This window comes from Cebus imitator, unplaced genomic scaffold, assembly GCF_001604975.1.
Source record: "Cebus imitator isolate Cc_AM_T3 unplaced genomic scaffold, Cebus_imitator-1.0 Scaffold5, whole genome shotgun sequence".
In the NCBI taxonomy this organism is placed as follows: domain Eukaryota; kingdom Metazoa; phylum Chordata; class Mammalia; order Primates; family Cebidae; genus Cebus; species Cebus imitator.
Genome location: NW_016107320.1, coordinates 2,202,077 through 2,211,550, shown reverse-complemented (window position 1 = coordinate 2,211,550; position 9,474 = coordinate 2,202,077). Strand labels below are relative to the sequence as shown.

Here is a 9,474-nt window from a genome sequence, read left to right as displayed (position 1 = left end):
AGCTGGGATTACAGGCACATGCCACCATGCCCAGCTAATTTTTTGTATTTTTAGTAGAGACGGGGTTTCACCATGTTGACCAGGATGGTCTCGATCTCTTGACCTCGTGATCCACCCGCCTGGCCTCCCAAAGTGCTGGGATTGCAGACTTGAGCCACTGCGCCTGGCAAAATAATTGAATTTTAAGGGGCAGGTCTTTCTGCTGGGTTGAAAACTTATTTTAGGTATCAGATAATAAAATTTCTTCAGGATTTTACGTGGCCAATACCTTAGATAACCCAACTATTGATATGACAAAAATAATCAAGGTATAAATAAATTATTCACAAATATGCTGTATTGCTTAATAAAATTTATAATATTATCTTTTTCTGCAAATAAAAACATTTAAATTACACAGACTGGTAATGCTGGGTTTTAACATCATCCATTTCTATGCAGCGTTTCTAATATCATGATGTTAGGCATCATTAACTGAGATTAATATCAGTTCACTCTGAGTATATTCTAACATAATATTCATTATGTTAACATCATCATTCATTATGAGTCTTGGTAATATTAAAACGGTAATTCTTACATACAGTTCACTGATGAAGACAGAAGTTGATTAATGGGAATCACTAATTTTTTCTTTAATATTTTATTTAGAATCTCCTAGCTGATATGGAAACAGAAGTCCTTGAATCAACAGAAGTGTAATAATATTAAAATTAGGGTTTATAAGATTAATTTTCTGCCAATATTACCTTCCTTGCAAACTCTAATAGATAACATATTCAACATAACAAAAAAGGTGCAGGTTAAATTTTAATTACTTATACTAAAATGTCCTTGCTGTCTACATCATACTGACAATTTAAATCTCCCCAGTATAAATGTTCAAGACCTTTACCCTGTTAGGAAACAACTGAGTAAATGCAAGTGATTTTAAATTAAAGATGACTGTGCAATTACTTTAGGGAAGAAAAAATTAGCTTATCCATTAGTGTTATAGGTTGCTGTAAGGAAAGCCATGCTGTCTGTTCATTCAATTAACTCTCAACCTGGAAGGCAACTGATCATTACATTTGTAACCTTGTTGATTAAGCGGCTCTGAATTTTTAAGAAGCTATGCCCTTTGAGAATATAACCTTGTGATACGTTTCTCTTGGATTGCTTGATTCTGTGATACATTAGCTAATTGTCAGAAAAGGTAAGTGATACACTTAGTAGGTTTTGATTACATTCTATAAAAAAGTTTATAAGAAAAACATTTTTTTCTAATCAACATAACTATAAACATACATAAAATTCCAAAATGCAATGATAATTTTATGATATGTTGAAATTATTTAATAAAATAATAGAGGTAGAAACAAAAGTAAAATTGCAAACCCCAAAACATTATCATCTGTTTTAAATTTAACAAATATTTTCACTTTGAACTATGTAGTAGAAAACATCTTTCCAAAAAATTATGTGACAGAGCATTACAATGATCAATCACTGCTAATATGTCATTTTGCCATGAGAATGCATTACATATTTTTGGATGAATATAATTTCAATCAATGTTAGACAGTGACACTGAGCCTCTCAACTTCTTTTATGTGTATTTCGTCACAGACATTTTTCTTTCCTTTCTTAACTTCATTTCATTAATGAAGCATTGTGACAATATTTTTAGAAAGACTTTAACATGCAAACTGCTAATATAATAATGTACATAGTATATTGTTATGTATGGTACAAAGTATAAAGGAGAAGGAAAAGAGTTTTTACCTGGTTAATCACATGTGTTGTTCTAAAGCAGAGTAGAGCAAATGAACTCACTGCCAATGTCTTGTCTGATAATCGTGAGTGAGCTCAGCAGCAATTTCAAGGGGTGGGACTTGTCTTCAGTAATGAATTCTCCAGGGACTATTTCCAATCAGAGAATGTGATTCCAGACAATGAAACCATTCTCCATTTGTTGACCCTAGTTTTGTATTTACAATCAGCTGTGGGTGTATTCATGCCTCAGGGAAGGAATTGACATATATTTCACTGAGGTTTATGGTATGAAGAATATTTTGAAACAAGGATTACATGAAAACAAGATGATCTTTAATGGCTTGATTTTTTCCACCATGTATTTATTCCTTTTATTTTTTTCCCCGATTGGGATGAAAATTGGAAAAAGGCTTAACTCTAAGCAGTACAGTCTCCTACCAGATTAAACAGAGAAGTCCTCTGAATGAGGATGGATAATGGAACCTCTGCCTTGAAAATCTGGATGATGGGAGTGGAGCTCACTATGTTCAGAGCCACTTTATTGAATGCAGAACAGTGTTACCTATTAGACATCTCTTTATCTTATGGTTATCCCTCCATTGTATTTTCCCCCAAATTGTATACAAACTCATACATCTCATCTCCATATTACAAATCAGATAGTTTGGTTTGATTATCTGCCTAAAACTTACATTTTCCAGAAGGATATTTTTCTTCTAAACACTTTACTTGTTTGGACACATTCCTCACTCAATTCTATCCATCTGTGTTAAATGTATATCTGGAATACAACAACTTTGCAAAACTATGAACACCACTGTCTTAGCATAACAGATCTGCAGCTCATCCTCCTAATTGGTCTCCCGTCCTCTTCATCATTGCCCAGTAGTCCATACTATGTAAGGCAGCCTGGATTATTCTATTAAAACACGCATCAGCTCATGTTATTCTTCCAGTCTTCCAAAAAGATCTATCCTAAAAGTGATCTTAAAAATCCCCTGATAACCTAATACAGAATTATAAATCCTTACCACAGCTGGCTCCTCACCCCAGCTCTCTAACTTAACCCCTTCTTTTCCTTGGTCGGGCGCGGTGGCTCATGCCTGTAATCCCAGGACTGTGGGAGGCCGAGGCAGGCGGATCACCTGAGGTCAGGAGTTCGAGACCAGCCTGACCAACACAGAGAAACTTCCGTCTCTACTAAAAATACAAAATTAGCTGGGCATGGTGGCGCATGCCTGTATCCTAGCTACTTGGGAGGCTGAGATAGGCGAATCACTTGAACCCAGGAGGCAGAGGTTGTGGTGAGCCAAGATTGTGCCATTGCACTCCAGCCTGGGCAACAGAAGTAAAACTCCATCTCAAAAAACAAACAAACAACAACAACAACAAAACACTTACTTTTCCTCTCTCCACTTAACTTCATGCCCTCTGCACTCCAGGCACATGGATCCTCCTGCCATTCCTGAAGGGTGTCAAGGGCACTCCTGCCTCTGAAAGTTGGACCTGCTGATTACTCTCCTGAAATACTCTTCTGCGAGTGGCTTTCTCTGCATTTAGATCGCCGTTCAAATGTCAGCTCAACTGTGAGAACTTCACTGACTACTTGTAGAAATAACAGATGTCCTCTTTATCACACTGCCCTTGCTTTGTTTTATGTTTTCACAGCATTTATTTATCTAAGTGTTTATTTGCTTACTATTTATCTCACTGATAGTATGGAAACTCCATGAAAAAGGAGACTCTATTTATTGATTTACCTTAACACCCAGGACACGGTTTTGTGATGAATAGGTATTCAATAAATATTTTTTAAATCAATGACTAATTTAGCTTAAGCTTTACTTTTCTTCCACGCTTTATAGACTATTCTAACCAACAGACTCTAATGGAATAGAAGTATCAGTCTATCTAATGGGGAGAAGTATCAGTCTATTTAATGGAATAGAAGTATCAGTCTATCTAATGGACAGAAGTATCAGTCCAATCTAATGGAAAAGAAGTATCAGTCTATTCAAACAATGGCTTATGCAACTGCATTAATTAGCATAAGTAATTTAATATCCTAAAGCTTGAAGATCTCTAACATTGACCATGATTAATTGTCTATTACCATCCTAGAATACATTCACCCTATGGACATTTTTTTCTTGATCTCCACTTATACCCGTTCAATTGGCTTAATTACCCTTGTTATAAGCATATATACTCTGCATAAAAACTGGTTTCTTTCCTCAAATAATCTCTTAGAAGTTTCTGATAAAATCTGAATCACCCTCTTTTTTTTCCTTAAAATATGCCAAACTTACTCTGAAGCACTAATTTCCTGCAGGTCTTAACTTATATCTCTTTCAATATAAAATTTTATCTGCCTATTCATTTCAACAAAATCTCTGCATCTCTATTAAAAGCTAAAGACTTTAAATGAAGTGTCAATTTAATGAAATGGAATGCACAAAAAATGTCTTTGCCTCTGTTGAAAGCAAGACTTCACTTTTCTATTTCATGTATAGTTAAAGCCAATGGTTATTCACAGATGACAGGAGGGAAAATGGTAAAACCAATACATAACTCTCATTTTACCAAGACCTCTATCAATTTCTTTTCTTTTTTTTTAAATTTTACTTTCAGTTCTGGGATACATGAGAAGAACATGTAGGTTTGTTAAATAGGTATACATGTGCCATAGTAGTTTGCCGCAACTATCAACCCGCCATCTAGGTTTTAGGTCCTGCATGCATTAGATATTTGTCCTAATGCTCTCCCTCCCCTTGTTCCCCACTCCCTGACAGGCCCCTGTGTATAATGTTCCCCACCCTGCGTCCATATGTTCTCATTGTTCAACTCTCACTTATGAGTAAGAACATGAAGTGTTTGGTTTTCTGTTCCTGTGTTAGTTTGCTGAGAATGACGGTTTCCAGCTTCATGCATGTCCCTGCAAAGGACATGAACTCATTCTTTTTTATGGTTGCATAGTATGGTATATATGTCCCCCATTTTCTTTATCCAGTCTATCATTGATGGGCATTTGGGTTGGTTCCTAGTCTTTGCTTTTATAAATAATGCTGCAATAAACATACATGTGCATGTGTCTTCATATTAGAATGATGTATAATCCTTTGAGTATATACCCAGTAATGGGATTACTGTGTCAAATGATATTTCTGGTTCTAGATACTTGAGGAATCTCTACATTGTCTTCCACAATGGTTGAACTAATTTACACTCCCACCAACAATGTCAAAATGTTCCTGTTTCTCCATAGCCTCACCAGCATCTGTTGTTTCCTGACTTTTAAATACTCGCCATTCTTACTGGCATGAGATGGTAACACATTGTGGTTTTGATTTGCATTTCTTTAATGACCAGTGGTGATAAGCTATTTTTCATATGTTTGTTGGCTGCATAAAAGTCTTATTTTGAGAAGTGTCTGTTCATATCCTTCTTCCTTTCCTTTTTTGTGACCTCTATCAATTTCTAAAAGTTTTAGAGGTTCTGAGAAGTCATAGGTTTAAGATATGGGAAGCAATATAAAAGCAATTATGTTCAAATGCAGGGGATATAGTACAAATAGAATTGGGATAGTTTAAGATGGTTAAAATGTTTAGATGTTTTATTAAGTTGACTTTTTAAAAGTAAACATATATCTGCAAGTACACTGAAATAACTAAACGCAATAATTGAAAGGGTGAACAGTACCACAGTCTTAATTGTTTAAAAACAGTTCCCATGTGTTTTTGGTTGCATATTGTTATGATTCTAGCAAGATCAGTCTGTTTTTCTCTGTATCTGTATTTATCCATCCATCCATCCATCCATTCATCCATCCATTCATCCATACGACCAACCTCCATTCGTATTTTATCATACTTTTATTTCCCCAGCTAAACCTGCTGTTGAATATTCAACAGCAGGTTTAGCTGGGGAAATAACCAATTTGAGTGAACGTTGGCCATAATCCTTTACACAGAGTCCTGGAACGCCTTACTTTGCCAAGCGTTAGTTTTATGTGTTGGATTACAGGGAAGTGAAGTCACAAGGCAGGTGCTGAGCTGCACCAGGGCACTCAGAGGGCTTGAGACAGTAGCTAATGGCTAATTGGCAGTGAAGTATTTGGATATTTAACATATCTAACAAGCATTATTTCTGGTTAAATTATTTAAGTTCCACATTTATAAATTACAAATAAATAAATTTGAAATGTGAAATAAAGCTGAAGCAATAATTGTAGTGTCTATAAAATATTTTGAGCCATAATAACTCTCAGACCAAGGTTGCTTGTGAACACTAGTGAATAAAATCTTATATTTCAAAAAATTTCAAAACTTTTTAGCTTACTTCTTGTCAGATTTTATTTTATAATTTGGCTGACAAACGGCATGTAATAGAAGGGAAATAGTCTACCAATTTTCTATTGCTGTTTTTGTTTGTGTTATTATTTTTATTCTTACAATAAATGCATAGAACGCAGCTGACTACAAAGATTAGTACAGAGAATTCAGAAGAATAAAGAAATCTAGCTACTATCTGGAAGTTGTTTTTCTGTGCTCCATTTGAAATGTGCTCATATCACTCTTGAAGCCCTTATTATATTACATTATTCCCTGTAATTATTTCCTGTGATGCTTTCCTGTTTTGGCTACTACACTGTTCTTTTGGGTTAAGAATAGGAAATCTTCATTTTTAACAAGGTCCCCATATAACTCTTATGCGTGGCAAATCTGGAATCCCTAAACCAGATAAACAACTCCTCAGGAAAAAGAGCCATTTTATTAATTGCTATATCCCCTAACCTTCATAAATCTTTTATTTTAGGTATCTTTTAATTACCATTTCTTGAATAAATTTTTATTGTTATTTACCATTTTTAGTGGGAGATACTGGTGTTGATATTTACACATATAAATATGCACTTGCCCTCAAAGGATCTTCAGTCCTGCTGGGAAACCTGGCAGAAACTGTCAAATGATAAATACAGACAAATCAGTTTAAGTAGTGAATAAGTGGTATAGGTAATGCAAACTCCAAAATAGGGTCTGGCTGTTTCAAAATCAAGAAAAAGAAATGAAGAAGAGAATTCTAACATACATTATTAAAGCATTTGGTAGTTTTCAGTGGTACTTGTAGCTAAATTGTTTTATTAAATATAAGTACAAGATTATTTATAAATAGACTTGGAATGCCTTTAAATTGCCTGTGAAGGCATAATAGTCATTGCAATAGTGGTGATCTGATAGCTACAAACAATGATTTATGGTAAATAAATAAATGTGTGTGTGTGTGTGTGTGTGTGTGTGTATATACATATATACACACATATATATATATACACATTTATTAGGTGAAGATCAGAAAATGAAATACAAGTCCTATTTTCATTTTTCTTTTGTCTATGAAACCCTTCAACACTAATGTGTGCACTTGTGAAATACTCAATATTAAAAAAGTTATCAGTACTTAGTACCCACTCATCATATTGAGACAAGGTCTAAATTCCAGGAGAAAGCATCGTCAACACAAACTTCAAAGAAATTGAGTTAAATCACACTGTCACATAGAATGAAGTTCTCTGTACTTCACATTACCTGAGCACTGGTTTCTATTTCATCTAACTTCTCTGTTGTCAAACGTGTATTTTCCTTTTTAAAACAAATGAACAACCCCCACTCAACATAGTTCTCCACTTCTGTGTGTAACTCTAGTGTTTCTACACTATTGTCAATCACTATCCCGGTTCTCTTCCCCCTACTTCAGACCACTGTTTTTACTATAGCGAAAGTTATCTGTACTTGTCTTCTTTTCTGATGGACTTCTAACCCAAGTTGATAACTCTACTTTTCATCCGTGGAGAGCCCTCTCTTTAGGTCACAAATGATCTCTCAATTGCAAATCCTTTCTCACTGGACAATTCATTCTGTTGTTGTTGCTCTTTATAAGGCTAGGTCTTGGAGAGAGTCATGTAATAAAAAATAGGATTTTATTATCAACAATATTGGGAAATGCTGCATACTTCATTTCCCAATATTTGAAAATGAACCTTGGGGACAATCACCATATATTGGCGTGTTAAGTCTTTGAAAGACTCTGCAGCACAGGAATTCACTTAACAATATATAACTCAAGAATGTTTCCAAATTGTTCATTTCTTTCCTTTCTATCCACTTCTCAGTGCCATTTGAGATTTTGGATTTGAGATTCCTTCCTTTACTATTTATTAGCAAGGACTGTACTTCATATTGATTTTATAAGCTGTAAGTCATTGCTAAAACTGGGTGGGTTAATTTTACTTCCTAAATCTGTCTTGTATTCATTACTCTGTGCCCCCACCCCATATCCTCTATGATATACTGTGCTAAATCAGGCACTCAGTAGTGATGTACTAAAGATTGATTTTTATAGCCTCACCTCTAATTTTTCACATCTCAAGTCCATTCTCCACTCAGTAGTAATAGTTAGATGTTTCTTAAAAGCCAGTTCCAATTATCTCACGTCCCTGCTGAGCACTTGGTGAGTTTGCTAGAGCTGCTGGAACAAAGTACCACAAATGGGTGGCTTAAATAATATAAATGTATTGTCTCACAGTTCTGGAGGCTTTAAGTCTGACATGAAGGTGTCAGCAGGATTACTCCCTTCTGAGGGCTCTGAGGGAGAATTGGTTCCAGGCCTCTCTCTCATCTTCTGCTGGTCTGCTGGGAATCCTTCGTGTTTCTTGTCTTCATGTATATCACCAGTATCTCTGCCTCGTCTTCACATGATGCTCTCTCTGTATGCATGTCTGTCTCCAAATTTTTTGTTTTTATGAAGGCACCAGTCATAGTGGATTAAAGCTTGCCCGAATGACCTCATTTAAACTTGATTGCTTCTGTGAAGACCCTATCTCCAAATGGAGATCTCTTCGCCATCTTTTCTCCTCCCGTGGAGCCGCAGCCATGAAGGTCGAGCTGTGCAATTTCAGCGGGTACAAGATCTACCCCGGACACCGGAGGCGCTACGCCAGGACCGACGGGAACGTTTTCCAGTTTATCAATGCAAAATGCGAGTCGGCTTTCCTTTCCAAGAGGAATCCTCTGCAGATAAACTGGATTGTCCTCTACAGAAGAAAGCACAAAAAGGGACAGTCGGAAGAAATTCAAAAGAAAATAATGCGTCGAGCAGTCAAATTCCAGAGGGCCATTACTGGTGCATCTCTTGCTGATATAATGGCCAAGAGGAATCAGAAACCTGAAGGCTTTAGAAAGGCTCAACGAGAACAAGCTTACCCCACAGGGCTGCCAAGGAAACAAAAAAGGCTAAGCAAGCATCTAAAAAGACTGCAATGGCTGCTGCTAAGGCACCCACAAAGGCAGCACCTAAGCAAAAGAGTGTGAAGCCTGTGAAAGTTTCAGCTCCCTGAGTTGGTGGAAAACGCTAAACTGGCAGATTAGATTTTTAAATAAAGATTGGATTATAACTCCAAAAAAAAAAAATATGTCCCCAAAAATATTTTTTTTTTATTTTGGGGACATAATATATATTTTTTTATTTGGGGGACATAATAATTCAACCCATAACTTTCTAAGTATAAAATGTTGGCTACTTCGAAACATTAAAATCCCTTTACATGTCATATGAGAACCTGAGTATCTCATTCCTGCCTTCACTAACTTCAACTCCTGCCACTCTCACAATATCTTGCTCTTCTCAAATTATGGAGGCAGAGAAAAAAGCTTCTGAAGGAAT

The 9,474-nt window shown here is 35.8% G+C and overlaps 1 protein-coding gene and 1 pseudogene across 2 annotated transcripts in view; one reads left to right on the top strand and one right to left on the bottom strand.

Moving 5' to 3' along the window:
* Nucleotides 1-1,834, bottom strand: part of DLC1 (DLC1 Rho GTPase activating protein) — a 546,175-nt gene extending 544,341 nt beyond the window's left edge. The window contains exon 1 of the mRNA XM_037740874.1: nucleotides 1,765-1,834. The gene's annotated coding sequence lies outside the window, so the exon portion shown is untranslated. The remainder of the gene's footprint in view (nucleotides 1-1,764) is intronic.
* A 6,809-nt stretch (nucleotides 1,835-8,643) lies between these two features.
* On the top strand, nucleotides 8,644-9,166 carry LOC108309267 (annotated as a pseudogene). Its single transcript, XR_001827264.2, has one exon. The product of XR_001827264.2 is annotated as a 60S ribosomal protein L24-like (transcript).
* The last annotated feature ends 308 nt before the right edge of the window (nucleotides 9,167-9,474 follow it).